Here is an 18,768-nt window from a genome sequence, read left to right as displayed (position 1 = left end):
TTGCACTATTTCTCCTCATGCCGAACATGATTATGCAGTCCATCCCGAGCTCATCTCGACGTATCCTCGTCGAGCGGTTCATTGGACTCGTCGGATATGAACAGTGGTTCTCTTCCAACCGCCTCCACCCCTCGTCCTACGGACAATGTCGAGGTGTTGTCTCGAAAGGCACCAAGCCGAGGGGAGGTGGTCCTGGGGACGCCTCAAGGCGACCTCCCGGACCCTGGGTACAAAGGGAGCAAAACTCCCATGGGCTCCGAGTTCGGCCCCCAGCCGAACACTGCGCCGGAATCTTCGATGGTTCCGGACTCCGGCAGGCGATCCCCTGTTAAGGGGGGCCAGCCGCCCGTACCGGTGTCCTCTGTCCATCCAGAGGCACCAGACAACTTGCTGGAAGTGCTTCGTAGCGCCTCCATCAATGAAGAGCACCACACTATCATGAGTGTGGTGATCGAGAAAGTTCAGTCCGCCAAAAACGGACTGACCGAAGCTTGCGCCAGCCTCCTAACAGGCTTTGAGGTAAGCAATCAAAATATAAGAAAGTACTACCGAATAGATAGTAGCCCCTGATGCTCTGTTCGGCGTTCGAGAAGAAAGGCCGAATAGAGGATCAAATGATGACTCAGGAGTCTAATCAGAATATATCTATGCATATGTGCAGGCTTCACTGTTGGCCGCTGTTGCACGTACTGCGGAGGTCTCTACACTTAAGCAGGACCTGGAGCGATCCGAGAATGAGGTCAGCCTTACCAAGAGGCAGCTCGAGGAGAGCAAAGGTAAGCAATACCTTGTCTACGCTTTTAAAAAGAAGTTCGGTTGTAAAATAATAGGATCATCATAAATTTGTCAGGGGCCACGACCGAGGTGGCGACCCTGAAGAAGGCACTGACCGAGGCCGAAAACAAAGCGGCCAAGGAGCGCCTTGAGCGGGAAAAGCAAGAAGCCCGAGTAGGCGAGGTGCAGCAAGACCATGAGGCTCTCGCCAAGAAACACGAGTCCTTGGAGCTTGACTCTAAGACACGAGAGTCCGAGCTCGCGCAAGCGCTTGAAAGCGCTCGGAGTGCCAAGGCTGAAGCCCACAAGGCCCTCTAGGAGATTGATGCGGTGAATAAGATAGCAACGGGTAAGGCATTCATTATGCAAAGCAAGCATGTGAAGGAAACTTTCCTTTTTCTTACACGAGTTCGGAGCTCTCCAGGAGCGTTCGCAGATCTTCCCCGCAGTGTACTAGACGCCTCGGAGTTTTACTGAGCTCGGGAGGGGTGCTCGACAGAAAAGTTGTTCTGGTCTTAGTATACTGGGACCGAACACCCAATGCCCTTGAGCAACTAGCTGAAGCAATTGGTCGAGCTTCACAAGGCGGCCGAACAGGCCATGAGGGGCCTTCTAGTACGGATGTGGCCTGGCGAGCCCCTGTCCTGCAGCAACTTCGGTCTGGTGCGGCAGCTTGTGGATGCCTGTCCACGGCTTGAGGTTATAAAACGGTCCGTCTGCATCGAGGGTGCGCGCAGGGCTTTTGCCCGAGCGAAGGTGCACTGGGCGAAGCTGGATGTCATGAAGCTAGTGAAGGAGGGGCCGCCGGAGGGCAGGGAGCATCGCTGCCCCGAGATGTATTATGAGAGTGTCCTGAAGGGTTCCCGCCTTGTGGCAGATGAATGCGCCAAGGATGTAATTTCTGAATGAACATGTTCATGTGATCCTATAATGTGAAACGAGTTTATCTACGTTATGCAACACTTTTTTAATTTAAAATATTACCTTCTGTGCGGCTGTTTATAAAATCTGAGAGTTGGCCAGTCGTCGGCTTCTGCCCCCATGTAACTAGTACTAGGGTGTTTGGGATAAATCTGAGCACTCTTTACCCCAATTTTGGGTCCTTCAAGGGAGGTGTTCAGCGCAACGAACCAGGCAATCGGACTATAAGGCTTTATCACTCTCACTTAACCATAGAAGTCTACAATTTTAAATTTTGGCGAAGCCCCTAATATTTGGAAGACCGAATTTGGGGCGCTATACACGCCTAAGTCGGACAAGGCCGACTCCTCGCCCGAAGCGGAAAAAGTCTTTAAGGACTTGAGACCTCTCGAACAGCGACCAGTCTCTCGCCTTATCATGACAGTCAGTTTTCGGCTTTCTCTACTGAGGTGCTCGTCTGGAAGAACCGGGACACAATCGCAGTAGTTCTCCCACCGCTACCTTAGCCGATATAGCGGAACGTAAGGTACCAAAGCATGGGAGCTGGGCAAACCCAACTATTGACCCAAGACATGATTCAGAGTTGATGCATATAGTGCTATAAGTTCGGGGTGCCGCACTGTCGAAAGTGTTCGGACTTCTCGCGCCATATTATGGGGTAAACGAAAGCTCCTGGCGTACTGACCGTACCCGAATGTATGGGTGCGGATTGTCGTAAATGGACATATAAGAGAAAAAAGGATAAATAATGCAATAATAGACTAATGTTATGCATTGTTATTTAAATAATATGTCAAAGCGTACTAGTACAAGTAGTGCGATAAGAAGAAAGTGGGACTACTTTACATGTCCTATCCAAGGGCAAGCTGTGTATGGATAGTAGAAAGCATGTATATTGATTAATATTAGAGACCACCTGAGGGTTTCCGTGTACATCTTAGCTTCTTGCCGCCTTGGTTGTTCCTTCCCGTAATGTGTCCGGCAATCGTACTGTCGGAAAGGGCTTCCAGAGAGTTAGGCCCTGAAAGAGAAAAGAAATGATAAAGGTATATAGCCCCTAGGGCGGTTAAGCCGCATTGCGGGACGTGCCCTCATCATGCCCCCGCCTATGTCCATGGTATTTTCAGTGCATAATTATGTACGCACGGCACGGATTTTGTCGCTTGGCTGGGACTGGGACTGGGGCCGAATTGCTAGGAGAGCTATGAACGTGCCAGGCGATCCTGTTGTAGTTTACTCCAGACTCGCTTGAAGGTGTCCGGGGGCTGGAACGCCGAATTAGTGGTTTGTCTTAAAAGGCTGCTTTGTGCTTCTGCTGCAAGGGCCGCAGTGTGCTCTTCCGTGCGGAGCGAGCGTTCTGTGTTTCCATTTACTGTTATGACCCCCCTTGGTCCTGGAATCTTGAGCTTGAGGTATGCGTAATGCGGTACTGCATTAAATTTTGCAAATGTTGTTTGTCCGAGCAGTGCGTGATAGCCACTGCGAAACGGGACGATATCGAAGATTAACTCCTCGCTTGGGAAGTTGTCCGATGATACGAAGACCACTTCCAGTGTGATTGAGCCCATGCAATGGGCCTCTACACCTAGGATGACGCCCTTAAAGGTGGTTTTGGTGGGTTTGATCCTCGAGGGATCGATACCCATTTTTCGCATTGTATCCTAATAGAGCAGGTTCAGGCTGCTGCCGCCGTCCATAAGGACCCGGGTGAGGTGAAATCGGTCGATGATGGGGTCTAGGACCAGTGCGGCGGATCCGCCATGACGGATACTAGTGGAGTGGTTCCTGCGATCAAAGGTGATCGGACAAGCGGACCATGGGTTGAACTTTGGGGCGACGGGTTCCATCGCATAGACGTCCCTTAGTGCACGATTCCGCTCCCTCTTGGGAATGTGGGTTGCGTATATCATGTTCACTGTTTTCACCTGTGGGGGGAAACCCCTTCTGTCCTCCCGTGTTCGGCGGCCGGGGCTCCTCCTCGTCATCACTATGCAGCCCCTTGTCCTTGTTTTCGGCATTTAACTTGCCGGCCTGCTTGAACACCCAGCATTCTCTGTTGGTGTGATTAGCTGGCTTGTCGGGGATGTCGTGGATTTGACACGAGCGATCCAGTATGCCATCCAAACTGGATGGAGTCGGAGTACTTCTTTTAAATGGCTTTTTATGCTGACCGGATCTAGAGCCTCTGAATCCGGCATTGACTGCCGTATCATCATTGTTATCGCCGTTGTTACGGCGCTTTGGTCTGTTATGACGTGGTCCACCGTTGGCATCTTTGGTATCCGAAGTGCCTGGATTCCTTGATGTGTTGTTGCTGCGAGCCAGCCAGCTATCCTCGCCCACGCAAAAGCGGGTCATGAGTGTCATGAGGGCTGCCATAGACTTCGGCTTCTCCTGGCCAAGGTGGTGGGCAAGCCACTCGTCGCCGATGTTATGCTTGAATGCCGCTAGGGCCTCTGCATCCGAACAGTCAACAAATTGGTTTTTCTTGGTCAGGAACCATGTCCAGAATTGCCTGGTCGATTCCCCTGGCTGCTGGGTTATGTAGTTCAAGTCATCAGCATCCGGTGGTCGCACATAATTGCCCTGGAAGTTGTCAAGGAATGCGTCTTCCAAATCCTCCCAACTGCCGACGGAGTCTGCTGGCAAGCTATTCAGCCAATGCCGAGCTGGTCCTTTGAGTTTTAGTGGGAGGTACTTGATGGCATGTAGATCATCACCGCGAGACATGTGGTTGTGAAGGAGGAAATCCTCGATCCATACAGCGGGATCTGTTGTACCATCATATGATTCGATATTAACGGGTTTAAAACCCTCCGGGAATTCGTGATCCATAACTTCATCAATGAAGCATAGGGGGTGTGCGGCACCTCTGTGTCGGGCTATATCATGACGTAGTTCATATGAGTCTTGTCTGCTGTATTCGGCCCGGCCGGATTTATCTTTGGTGTATCCGGCGCGACGATCATCGTCCCGTGTTGGCGTGCGCGCCCGTGACCCATATATTGACCTTGCTAGTTTTGCCCTGCTGTCCAATACGTCTCATAGGTCCCGTGTGTTGCCCCGGGCCTTGATATTTTTGATTGGGTGGCGGCGGGGTGCAGGATGAACTTCAGGCTGAAGCGCCTTTCTGTCTCGGCCACGCGGTGGCTGGTCAGCCGCATCGTACACTAGTGATGGAGGTTTCAATGCTTCCTCCTCTAGGTGAGGTAGCAACCTGCATTTTGGGTAACTCTTGGAGGGGCGCTCGAGTTTGTATTCCTCGGCCTCAAGGACTTCGGTCCATCTATCTGCTAGCAAGTCTTGATCAGCTTGAAGTTGTTGTTGCTTTTTCTTCAGGCTATTTGCCGTGGCCATAAGCCGGCGCTTGAAGCGCTCTTTCTCGACGGGATCCTCAGGAACGATAAATTCCTCGTCGCCGAGGCTTGCCTCGTCTTCGGAGAGATGCATATAATTGTCCTTGTCCAGTTCTCCATCTACCGCCTACTCTGGAGGGATAGCTTGTTCATCCTCCCGCTCTACATCATACTGGAGGGGGTTGTGGTTGTCTTCGGCACTATCTGGAGTTTTATTATCTCTTATGCCGGTATCACTAGTTTTGCTGTGGCGGGACTTAGAGCGGCGCCGCTGACGTCGGCGCGTGGGTTGCTTCTTAGAGGGGTCATCCTCCGATGTCTTGTCGTCGTTGCCTTCTGTGGGCGGTGGTTCCTGTTCGTCCCCTGCATCGTCATCCATACCGTCGATGTCTTCGGAGTTGAAGTCGAGCATGTCGGTTAAATCATCGACATTGGCTATTAAGTGTGTGGTGGGTGGGCAGCGAATTTCTTTGTCGTCCGCATCCCATTCTAGCCGGACATAGTTCGGCCAAGGCTCTCCCGACAAGGAGAGAGACCTTAACGAATTTAGCACATCGCCGAAAGGCGAGTGCCGAAAGATATCCACGGAGGTGAACTCCATGGTCGGTGCCCCGTCGGATTCGATAGGCACGGATGCAGGTGGCTCGGGGTCCGTGGCCGGAGACGAGTCCAGTGGTTCGGCGACACGGCTCTCATAAGGGGTGAAGTTAGTATCCGGCTCTATCACCACTGAGAGTGCGGCCTCCATGGCGGGGCCTATCCCTCTGCTCTCGGATGGTGCAATTCTCTCCAAATTGACGGCCAGAGAAGTTGCAGATGCGATCTCCCGAATATTGTCCGACGGCAGAGTTACGTCATGCTTATCGTGACTGTGCGGCGCACCTGGCATGGGCTCGAATCCGTCAAAGATCAAGTCTCCGCGGATGTCGGCAGTGTAGTTTAAGTTTCCGAATCTGACCTAATGGCCAGGGGCATAGCGCTCGATCTGCTCTGGATGGCCAAGCGAATTGGCCCGCAGTGCGAAGCCACCGAATACGAAGATCTGTCCGGGGAGGAAAACCTCACCCTGGACTACATCGTTATCGATGATCGAAGGAGCCATCAAGCCTTATGGTGACGACACAGTGGAACTCTTAATGAAAGCACCAATGTCGGTGTCAAAACCGGCGGATCTCGGGTAGGGGGTCCCGAACTGTGCGTCTAAGGCGGATGGTAACAGGAGGCAGGGGACACGATGTTTACCCGGGTTCGGGCCCTCTTGATGGAGGTAATACCCTACGTCCTGCATGATTGTTCTTGATGATATGAGTATTACAAGAGTTGATCTACCACGAGATCGTAGATGCTAAACCCTAGAAGCTAGCCTATGGTATGATTGTATGTTGTCCTACGGACTAAAGCCCCTGGTTTATATAGACGTCGGAGGGGCTAGGGTTACACAGAGTCTGTTACAAGGGAGGAGATCTACATATCCGTATTGCCTAGCTTGCCTTCCACGCCAAGGAGAGTCCCATCCAGACACGGGACGAAGTCTTCAATCTTGTATCTTTATAGTCCAACAGTCCGGCCAAAGGATATAGTCTGGCTGTCCGGAGACCCCCTAATCCAGGACTCCCTTAGTGGTCTTGGTGATGAACTCCTGAACGGTGGGCGATCCTTGCCCTGTGGCCTCCTGAGGGAAACGTGCCATGAAGCACGCCTCCAAGTGGTGCCCAAGCGCCCCCTCGTGATGTGGGCAACGTCTGAGGCCTTCCAGAAGAAAGCCCCCAAGCCCTGCCCGAGAAGGGCGCCGGGCGCGCCTTCCTATGCGATGGAGGGAGGCGCCCCGGGAGCGGGCGCTGATCCTGACAAGGCTCCGGCCGTGACGCCACCCTCCTGAGGTCCTGCACGGCGCAGCTTCTTCTTCTTCTTGGGGATGACCTCAGGAGGGCCCTCGCCCTTGCTGTCGGGGTCATCGATTGCCATACCTTGGAAGGCACGCTCGAGGGAGCACACGACATCTCTTTCTTCTCACCGCTTCCCGGCATCTTGAGGACATTGTAGCCGTGATGGGTCACTGCCATCAACTTGGTCGGGGCTGGATACCTGAGGATGGCATTGTATGGCAGACGGATGTGCGCGATGTCGAAGTCGATGAGCTTGATTCGGTAGTTCTTGCGTACCCCGAAGGTGACAAGGAGGCGGACCTGCCCTATCGGTGTGGTGGAACCGTCGGTCACTCTTGAGAAAGGCTTGGTAGGCTAAAGCTGGTCATATGGAACTTGGAGGTTGTCGAACGTGTCGACAGACAGGACGTTGATCCCCGCGCCGCCGTCTATGAGAGTCTTGGTAACTTGCACATTGTTGATGACTGGGGAGCAAAGCATTGGGAGGGCGCCAGTGGTAGCTGCGCACTTGAGCTGATCTGTCGAGTTAAACGTGATGGGTCACTGGGACCATATGAGCGGGCGTGCGGCTTCGAGCTTAGGGAGGACTGCATTCACTTCATGAGCAAACGGCTTGAAGATACGCTGCGAGGCTGGGGCCTGGGCTCCACCCAAGATGCATGCGATAGCACACGGTTCCTGGAAGCCCCCATCCCCCTCGTCTTGATGGTGTTCATCATTCCTTCTTGGCGGTGGCGGCAGCGGCGGGAGTCCGGCGTTGCCTTGAGGACGATCCTCACGAGGATGATCCCTCCAGGCGCCCTCGCGAGGCTGATCCTGCTAGTGGTCCTCACGAGGCCAGTCGCGCCACTCCTGGCGCGGGCCACGGTCGTCCCAGCGTCTACCACCACGTCATCCTCCTCAGCGTAGCCCCGGTCGCCGCTCTCGGGGCGTCGACCGAAGCGTCCTTCGCAAATGGCTCTGAGCTCTTGACAGTCGCTGGCGTTGTGGGTACTCAGGTTGTGGAAGGCGCAGAATGGACAGCTGCTCTTGGATGACTCTGGCTGGTCTCTGCCATGCTTGGTGTTTGGTTCCGCTGCAAGCACGGCATCTCCTTTGCACTTCACGTCCTTGGCCTTGGCTTTCTTCACCTCCAGGTCTGCGGCTGGGAACTCAAGGAGGGAGAGGCGCCCCTCCTCAGCTCTTGCGCACTTGGTCGTTAGGTTGAACAACTCCAGGGACGTGCACAGCTCCTCATGGGTAGCGAGTTCTTCCTTCATCTTGACATCGCGGACGTCATCAGAGAACGCAGATATGATGGCCTCGTCCATCACCTTGGGGATCTTGAGGCGGACATTGTTGAAGCGCTGGATGTACTTCTGGAGGGTCTCTCCCGGTTGCTGCCTGAGGCGGCGCAGGTCACCCACAGCCGGCGGGCGGTCGCGAGTGTCCTGGAAGTTGGCGACGAAGCGGTTGCGCATCTCGTCCCAGGAGGAGATCGTGCCCGGTGCCAGGTTCAGGGGCCAGGAGCGGGCGCCATCCTTGAGAGCCATGAGAAACCAGTTTGCCATGACTTTCTCGTCGCCGTTGGCCGCTTCGATGCTTAGCTTCTAGAGCTGCGAGAACTCCGCGGGGTCGGGGGTGCCGTCGTAGCGAGGAGGCAGATCCGGCTTGAACTTGCCTGGCCAGGCGACGCTACGCAGCTCGGGGGTGAAAGCACGACAGCCGGCTGTGGTCACCAGGGCCCGCCGTGGGGGTGGAGCTTAGTCTTGATGGGGTCCGCTCCGTGCCGCTGCAGGTGGCGCGCGGTCTTGCCACAGCAGCCAGTCCTGGCATGATGGCGCAAGGAGCGGCAGAGCATTTTCTTGCGGTCGAGGGACTTCTTGGCGGTTTCTTTCTTCACGCGCGGGCGTGGGATGCGGCGGGTTGCATCGTGGAGCCGCGCGCCTTGGCACCAGGGTGCCATCTTGGGGCAGAGGTGGTGGAGGCGCTCCATGAGCTACGTCGCCCGTAGCTGGCGGAGGGCGAGGCAGAGAGAGGGATGGCGCAGGGGAGCCCCCTACGGTGCGGACAAGCTCGGCGATGCGGTCGATCCAGTCCTCGTAGAGGTCATCGACTGGTTGGTAGCGCAGGAGCTCGTGCGCCATGAGGAGCGTGGCTCGTGCGTCCATGGGAGGGCGACATGCATGGGAAGAAGAACTGGCCGGGGTCAGCGATGGAGAGGCGGTGCGGCCGTCCCGCCGCACCGAGGGGTGCAGCGACGATGCTTGCCGCTCGTTCCCCGCTGGGCCGGTGGCGGCATTGGCGGCAGGTGACGGGGAACGACGAGGTGGCCTACCGATGGGAGCCGTCTGAGTGACGCGGGTGGCGAGGGCAGCCCAGCGCTCAGCACGAGCGCGGCTCGTGTCTGCCATGGAGACGACGGAGCAACGGGAGGAAGCTTCGGTGCACCCCTACCTGGCGCGCCAAATGTCAGATCACGGGTTCCGGCAAAACCCTTGAGGTTCGAACACTGGGGTGCGCGTGAAGGTTTTCTCCCTATCGATCCATGCCCTAGCTCTCTAAGATCTCGCGGACGAACTCGACGAACTTGCAACACAAAGACACAAGATTTATACTGGTTCGGGCCACCGTTGTGGTGTAATACCCTACTCCAGTGTGGTGGTGGTGGATTGCCTCTTGGGCTGATGATGAACAGTACAAGGGGAAGAACAGCCTCCTGAGGTTGAGGTGCTGTTGTGCTCTCTTTTCGTGTCCCCTACTGTGGTGGCTAGTCCTACTTATATAGGCCCTGGTCCTCTCCCCAAATATTGAGCGTGAACGGAGCCAACAACGGCCAATTTGAAAGGGGACAGCTAGTACAGCTTATCCTGACAAAAGTAGTCTTCGCCTGCAAAAGGCTCTAGTGGTGACGCCGTCTTGGGCTGCATGGTGACCTCCGTCTTGCCGTCCTACTGGTCTTGGTCTTGTTGCACCGATATGGAAACCTTTCCTTGATGCCTCTGTACTCCGCGCCTGCGCTTGCCCCCTTGGCACCAAAGAGGAAACAAGGACGCTGCGCGCGCTGGCGCCTGCCTAGCACCCGCCTGGTCTCGATCGTCATGGCTCACGTCACGAGGACCTCGTGAGATTTTGCCTTGCCTTGATCTTTCCGCCCCTCGCGCGCCTGCCTGGCGAGGCCGCTCCTGAGGAGGTCTTGCGTTGTCCACCTCGCGAGGGTCTTGAATACCTAGTTGATGAAGATGGGCCATACATACCTGCTAGCTCAGCCACGCCCTGGGCCGTAGGCAGGCAAGTCTGGGGACCCCTGTTCCCAGAACGCTGACAGCTGGCTTGGCTTTTCAGCAACGCGGCTGACATCATGTGGCTCTGCCCCGGCCTGAACCACAACTTCATGGTGATGGGGCACGCCCACTTCTACTAGCGGCTCTTCCAGCTCGACGTGAGTCACGACGGCACGTCTGAGAGGGCCGGGAAGGCGGTGAAGTCTGGCAAGGTTGCCAAGGGGCCCTTGTTTGGGTTGCCGGCGGGGGTGATCCCGCTGAGCAACAACTCTTGCCAAACCGACATCATCGCCATGATGCTGGACTTCAATGTGCACGGCCTTGACTCAAATTGGGTCGAGCCGGAGGAGGATCAGGTGCAGGAGTTCTTCGACACCTTGGTGGAGAAGAAGTATGTCTGCGAGGAGCCGCTGCTCATCCAGGACACTACCCAAGCGGAGCTGGACTACATCGCCGCCAGGGCAGCGGAGGCAGAGCTCGCCAAGAAGGCCGGCAGCGCTGGCGGCGTGGAGGATGAGGCCGCGGCGGCCGTGGAGGAGAAGGAGCTCACCAAGTGGGTGGAATCCGCTGGGGAGGCCAGCAGCGCCAGTACTGGGGCCCCTCTCATCGAAGATGATGTCGATGAGTCGTCTGAGGAGGAGGCCGAGGCTGTCAAGCCCCCGGCCATGAGGAGAGGGCGTGTCCTGCAGCGGGCCGTCTCTGGTGAGCCGGTCTGGCCCGGCAGGACCGCGCAACCGCAACAACCTCCGAAGGTGTCCATGCGTCAGATGAGGGCCGCGACGGCAGGGAAGGCAGTGAAGGTTGCGGTGGCGAAGAAGAAAGCAGATGCCCCTTCTCCATCCAAGTGTCCCCGAACTCCACCTGCTTCCCCTCCCCCCACAGGTGACGACACGGAGGTCTTCTTCGACCTTGGGTCTCTTAGCCCAAGGAGGAAGAGGAAGGCCACGGAAGAAGAGGCGGAGGATGAGTAAGTGTCTCGTCTTTTGTCATCTCCGTCCCCTCGAACCGTGCCACTTTTCTTGACTTGTCGTCATCTTCGCAGGGATAGGGAGACGCTGGCCCAGAGGTTGGCGAAGAGGGCCAAGGCCTCGACGGGCGGCCAGCCCCCAGCGGGCACCTCAAGTACATCGCCGGTGGTGGTGGAGACTAGCCCGGAGAGCAGCCCCCGGTGCAGCCCCCAGCATGCATTCATCACTCCCTCCTCATCGACGTGCGCTGGGGCACAATTTCTTGGTGCTGACCTTGTCGTGGTTGCAGGAGGAGAACGGCAGCAGGAGGAGCCACTGAGGGCTACCCCCAACACGCCGCCCCCATCAACCACGCAGCCCCGAGGGGTGTCCCCGGCAAGGGCGCCAAGCACCGTGCCCATGCGCACAGAGGAGGAGGAGGAGGAGGCCCTGGGCACTAGCAGCTCCGTCCCGGCACCAAATGTCGGTGGGGAGGGGGGCCACTTCGTCCCAGTTTCGCACAGGTGAGTTGTTCACCTCCCGTTCCCGCTCATCTTTATTCATTCAAATTTTGATCTTGACTTCGCCTCATTTTCCTTCTCGGTACCCAGATCCTTCCTCGGCGGACCGGGATGACGTGGACACCATCATCAGAGAGGTCACCGGAGATGTCGCGGCCGAGGCCGACAAGATCGCCGCTGAGGAGGCCACCAAGGACATTGCTGAGGATGCCGCTGAGGGTCCTGCCAGGGAGGCCGGCGACGCTGCTGCCGAGGAGGCCGGCAAGGGGCCTGCCTGGGAGGCCAGTAAAGCCGCTGCCGAGGAGGAGGTGGTCGACGACCAGCCTTCCTCCTCCGCCGCTTCTGGCTCGGGCAAATATCTGAAGGTGGGCGATGACTTGTACGGCCACCTTCCATGGACGGCGAGCACCAGGGCGCCCGCCGAGGGGCAGATGTTTGACGACGAGGTGCTTGCTACCGCCTGGCTTGAGGTTGTTTACGGACCGAGCATCGGTGGCGGCAGTTCACACGAAGAGCGGCTCCTCCAGAGCATGAGCGCCAGCTTCCACAAGCTTCAGGCGCTTCACCGCGCCCGCCTAGACAAGGCCAAGTCCAGGATGGCAGTGGTGGACAAGGCGGAGGCGGACCTCGAATGGCGCGTCGCCGAGGCGTAGGCCTGCTTCCGCCAGGCCTATGAGGAATTTAAGGCCGTCCAGGACCAGCTGGCCGAGCACAAGCTGGAGCTTGTCATGAAGCAAACCGATGTCGAGAAGGCCCAGGAGGCAGCGAGTCGGCAGGCCGCCGAGGAGGAGGCCGCTCGGCGTCAGCACCAGGTCGAGCTGAACTCCCAGGAGGAGGACCTCGCCGCTCGTGAAGTGAAACTCGCCGTGAAGATCCGCGGAAAGGACGAGGAGGTCAAGGAGCTCGTCGTGCAGCGAACCCGAGAGCTAGAGCAGAGGCACGAGGAGGCCCTCAACACTCAGGCCCAGGCCCATGCCGGCAAGGTGAACGAGCTGGAGGTGGAGCACGATGAGCTAAAGAAGAAAGTCTTGGAGCTGACGGGGGAGAGGGACACGGCCAAATGCACTTTGGCTGACGCACTAGCCACGTCCCTCACCAAGGCCGATCTGCTCTCCACGACCAACGAGTCCATCAAGGACCTGAAGGTGAAGCTGGAGGGCCTTGAGGGGACACTCTCTGAGGTCAGGGCCCGGGAGGAAACCCTGACCAAGAATCTGGAGGAGGAGGACAGGCAGCTACAGAAGAATGACGTCGTCAGCCACGCAGATTTTGTGGCGGGCGAGAAGCTCTGGATCAGCCGCCTCACCGATGTCGCCGACAGGATCACCAGGCAGCTGGCTACCATGGGGATGCCAAAGGTGAGGTGCGTCCCGGAGCCGAATGTGAGTCCTAATGCCAGGCTGAATTTGTTCTTCGAGGGTGTTCTCGGGGCCCTGGAGCGGTTCCACTCCAATAGGGCAGCCTCTCTCGCCGAAGAGGCCCGGGGGATTTGCCGGGGTGTCATGACCAAGGTCCTCACCAAGATGGCGTACTGGAACCCTGACCTCGACTTCGAAGCTTCGCTGGATAGCTTGCCGGACAACATGGACCCCGCGCCACTTGAGGAGCGCATTGAGCCCATCATCAGCCGCATCGACAGAGCTCGAAGGGTACAAGGCCAGCACCGGGACTAGGCACCCCGTTTCTTATCGTCGCTGTAGTTTCATGGCCAAGACAATTTTTATCTTTAGTTAGAACCGCGCAACAAATGATGTAATATAACCCTGCAGTACTTTCGAAACGATGCACCGTTTGATCTCCCTTTGTATGTCCACCCTACGTTAATCGGGTAGGTTTGCTCGCGTAGAAACCCAGGCGGCGCCTCGAGGATGGATCCTCAATGGCCTGCCGGGTATGCTTGTTGCCGGGCAAACCACCTCACTACTCTTGACGTAGCTGCTCGAGTTGTCGAGCGGACTCGAGACAGAACGAGAGTGTGGCCAATCACAGAAGGTCACCCTGTCATTCTTGACGCAGCTGTTCGAATTGTTGAGCAGACTCAAAACAGAACGAGGGCATTGCCAATAGTGGTAGGGCCCCATTGCTTGCAGGTTTTCCATGCATAGGGCAAGATCGTCGAGGACGATAACCTTATATATAAAAAGGAATTACTCAAAGTCTTGCATGACTTAGCTTTTCTGCCACTGCGTGAGCGTTCACCGCGTCCACTGAGGACGTCATTTGTTTGGTCATCTTCTTGCTTGAAGTGACAACCACGATGAAGCCATTGCTTCAACCAGATCGGATTTTCACAACTGCGCACCCCCTACCTGGCGCGCCAGAGATGTCGGTGGAAAACGACACCTATGGGGTCACTGGGATCCCTTCTACGGTTGGCGGGTGCGGGGTTGTGCAAAGAGCGGGTCTGGCGGTCAGCACACAAATCGTTTACCCAGGTTCGGGCCGCGGAGATGCGTAAAACCCTAGTCCTACTTTGATGTATATTGGAGTGTTCTTGTGTTCTTGAACTAGCTATGGTGTCTCCCTAGTCCAAAAGAGCTGAATCCGCCTCCGGTATGCCTCGGGCCTCCTTTTATAGACAAAAAGGGGTCGCCATAGTGGCACACAGGAGGTGGAAAGGTGTATAGGCGCTGAGTCTATCCCCTGGCATCGTCAGACAAATGCATTTAATGCGTTGCCGACGTGCCCTTCTTACTTTATTGGGGATGGCAAAGAAGCTCGTCCCAGCTGTCGTCGCCTCGCTTGGCTCCGACGCGCGTCCAAGCTGACGAGGCGTTGTAGCGCCACGTTGGCTGGCTGCTGGGCTAGCCCAGTGGTGGATCCTTCACGATGATCTGCATGCCACCACGCAGGTGCTTGCTGAGTTGGTGTAGAGGCCGTGTGCTGCCACGCAGATGCCTGCCTAGCTGGTCGAGCTGGCAGCTGTATGGGGAGCGGCGGTGGAGTCTTGGCAGACGCGGGCCTGGCTGCGGCCCCGCAGGCGTCCTCGGCAAGGGTCTTGCCGAGGGCCCAGCAAGGGTCTTGCTACGGCACCACGGTCGTCCCCGGCAAGGATCTTGCCGGGGGTCTCATGGATTTTCTTGGCAAGGATCACGCCAAGGATCATCATATTCTGGTTCTCATCTGATCTTATATATCTATGATCTCTATAAAAATCTACATGCCACCATGGAGGTGCCTGCCGAGCCTTGGTTCCAATATGGTTGATGGTGTTGGAACCCCTTGGGCTAAAGGGTGCTGCGCTCTGCTGGCGTCAGGCAAGTTGCCCCGGCAAGGATCTTGTCGAGGCTGCGGAAGCCACCCCGACAAGGGTCTTGCCGGGGGAATCCACCTCACCTTCTTGCTCTGTTTGCGTCCCTGGTCTTGGCGTTGCTTTGGTCGTCTTGTGCTCTGGCATCCCTCCTCTGCCCTGCTTAGTGCGGCCGTAGGCGCGGCTCTAACTTCCTATGCACAAGTAAAGGGGTGCAAAAGGAGAGCCCCTACTTTTTTACACCGACACGGATGTTTTCGGCAAGAGTCTTGTCGGGCCCCCGGCAAGGGTCTTGCCGTGGCATCGTGGTCATCCCCGGCAAGGGTCTTGCCGGGGGTCTCGTGGGTATCCTTGGCAAGGATCTTGCCAAGGATCGTCATCTTCTGGTTATCATCTAGTCTTGCGTGCTTATGGTCTCCACAAAGATCTGCATGCCACCATGGAGGTGCCTCCCGAGCCTCGGTTCCAAAGTGGTTGATGGTGTTGGAACTCTTGGGCTTAAGGGTGGCGGCTCTGCTGGTGTTGGGCAAGTTGCCCTGGCAAGGTTCTTGCCGGGGCTGTGGAGGCCGCCCCGGCAAGGGCCTTGCCGGGGGGCTCACCTCGCCCTTCTGCTCTTCGTGTTTCTGGCTTGGCGTTGCTCTGGTGTTCTTGTAGCTTTGCTTCCTTCATCTACCCCGCTAGGTGTGGCCGCAGGCGCGGCTCCAACTGCCCGCGCACAAGTAAAGGGGTACAAAATAGGACCCCTCCTTTTGTGCACCGATAGACAACTTGCTACTTCTAGAATCGATCTGTTTGGTGTGAAGGTCTACGCACCATGGGCAATGCGCTTGATTAACCTTCATTGCACTATTGACTATCAGCCCTCAACGCGCAACCATCTTGTATTTCTGCCAGAGATTGATCTGTCTATTGAAGCCATCTATCCCGAGCCTGCAAAGCAGCCACTATATCTTGAAAATGCTGAATTTCAAAGCTTCACGCAGCCAATCGAAGGAATCCTTGTGCCCAATGTTGCAACCCTTGCATATCCTCTTGCCGGTAACATGCGCTTTCCTCACCGAGCCAACACCGAAGCCACTGCAAGTACAATTGCCCAAAGGCCTCAGAAGCGATCTCATGTACTCAATGACTAAGAGCTTCTGGTGGCATTGCATCAGAAGCAGGATAAGCATCATGACTGGCTAAAGTGTCAGATGCAGAGCCTCTCGATGGATGTCAATCGCATCCGTAACTTGGCCACCAAGAACATATTTGTAGCCCATGAAGCCTGTCGGTGGTCCTGGAAGAGCCTCACACTGCTATGTTCTGACGATGACCTGCGTGCAGATGGCTTCACCGAACACTTCAAGTTTGATTCCAGACCTCCTCAGAATGCAAGCTGGCATCGCACTCCCTCCATTGAAGATTCTGAGCATTCATCTTTGTCTACAACTATTGTTGCGAGAGTCGTGGATGAAGAAGACGATGACATTTCACCAACCATGGTTGCACTGCATCACGATACTGTGTCAGGCCCGTCTGCACCACCAAACTCCAACGACGACCCTGCTCCATCCTCTACTCCAACTGGGAACGAGTAGATCATTTATGTCTTCAAACCTTTTTGATCCTAACTGACAAAAGGGGGAGAAGCATATGAGGTTGATAGTCTTCAAGCGGGTCCATATGGGTGGTTGCATTATTTTGCTAAGTTCTTACAACACTCGTTTTGAAACATTTGGTTCTTTTAGTTGTACCACTTAAACTTGATGGTCGTCTGTTTCGTTTTTGCTGCCACTTTGTGATGCGATGATAAATTCCGCATGAAGACATTTTGCAGACGTCCATTTTTCATTGTGCATGTCATTTATCTTCATTATACTTATATGCATGATGAATTGTCTTCGTAAGTTGATGAGGATCTCGACAAAGTAAAACCTGCCATGTGCATTTACATTCAAGAGCAAACTACTTATATGCACATGTTCAGTGGGAGCCTTTTGCAACTTATGAAGACAATGCTTTTATCCTCAATTCTCACATATTTTTTAATCCCCGTTGAAAACTTCTATTGTTTGTCATCAATCACCAAAAAGGGGGAGATTGTAAGTGAATCTAGTGCCACCCCTAGTTGGTTTTGGAGTATTGAGGACAAACTTGGTTGAGGGACTAATGTGTTTGTGAGAATTGTAGGATAACACAGGTAGTAGTCCCATATTGATTCGGTTTACCTACCAGAGATGACCCCTAAAAATGTGTGAAGACATTGAAGACAATGGTGGTTTGTGAATACATTCACGATGAAGATTATGACATGAGAAGACATTCATATGAAGACTGTGGAGTGCGTAGACATAGTTGTTTCATAGTTTCCTTTTCTTCTTTGTTGAGTCATAGGAACCACCGTATTGTTAACTGGGGTCCAAGTGAACAAAGTCAGAGTGATTGAAGTGGTGCTCAACAAAATCCTATGTCTTCGAGTGAAGACAATGAGAGCAAATCTTATCCAGAGCTGGATGAGTCAGCTTTACTTGTAGCCCAAGTCAAGCTACCGTGTGTGTTTGAAATCCGACCGTTGGACACGGGTCGGTTCCTTACTGACCAAGGGTCATTTGGGACAAATTAGGTCGGGTTGCCTCCCGGCTATAAACAGCCCACCCCCTACACCATAAATTGGTGGTTGCTCAGAGTTAGTGCATGGCTTTTGTCGTTTGAGAGCAACCCACCTCCGAAGCATTTGAGAGAGAGAGATCCTTGCGACGACAAAGCCCAAAACACCCACAGCCAAAGAGTGTTAGGCATCTCTGAAGTATTTCTGTCTGCATGACCTGAAGACTTGTTACACTTGAGGACTATGAATCCTCTAGCCGGTTAGGCGTCGCATTCTGAGCATTCAAGAGTCATTGTGGATCGCCAGTGAACGAAGTCTGTGAAGGTTTGGAAGTCTACCTTGAAGACTTACCAGAGTGATTGGGCGAGGACTGGGTGTCCTTAGCTCAAGGGGAATAAGGTGAAGATGTGGTCTTCTAAGTTAAATCTCAGCCTCCCTAACCATACGTATAGTTGTCACAACAACTAGAACTGGTCTACCAAATCCTTGTCTTCACCAAGCAACTGGTTCTATCCTTCACATCCATTTACTTTACAGTTTGGCTTCGTGAAGTCATTGCTTGCATGTATGATCATATTGACTTCACTGAGTGAAGACTGTTTACTATTTGGTTTCATACTGTCTTCCATCCTGATCCATACTACCTAGCTGCTGATAGTCTTCATGCTTTCACTTCATTGCATACTTGACTATGGCTTGTCTAGTGTAGTCTACCTTCCGCTGCATATCGATAGGTTCATTTCTATTGTTTGTCTTCAAAGACCTCGTGGTTTGAAGATTTTCATAAAAATCGCCTATTGACCCCCCCCCCTCTTGTCGATAACTAGCACTTTCAAAAACATCTAAGGGAAAACTATCTTGAAGACAGTGTGACAATCCCAAAGTCTTGTCTTGGTGTCGTGTCCGAGTTACTAGCCACTACCACTGGCACAAGCTATTCGAACTCACTGTTTGAATCAGTTCAGTTTCTTAAGTCTCAACTACAAGATGAAAGACATCGATTAGTTGTGCTGCGACAAGAAGCCGAAGGACTGCGGAAGTCCTTGGAGAATTCAGATGCATACTTTCTGGTGCAACAACAAGCGTTGGAAGATTTAGCACCAAACAGGAGAAAGCAAATAAGCTTTCTAAGCTTATTGCCAGCATGGTGGATACCCAGGATAACATTTCTTTTGCTCTTCTGAAGTTGTTTTAGTTTTGGACTTGTTTTGCTGCCTCGTTTATTTGAACTGGTGGCCAATTTAGACAGCCAGTGTATGT

The sequence above is a fragment of the Triticum aestivum genome, chromosome 6A (assembly GCF_018294505.1).
Source record: "Triticum aestivum cultivar Chinese Spring chromosome 6A, IWGSC CS RefSeq v2.1, whole genome shotgun sequence".
In the NCBI taxonomy this organism is placed as follows: domain Eukaryota; kingdom Viridiplantae; phylum Streptophyta; class Magnoliopsida; order Poales; family Poaceae; genus Triticum; species Triticum aestivum.
The sequence above is the reverse complement of the archived record's forward strand: the minus strand, read 5'-3'. Positions refer to the sequence as shown.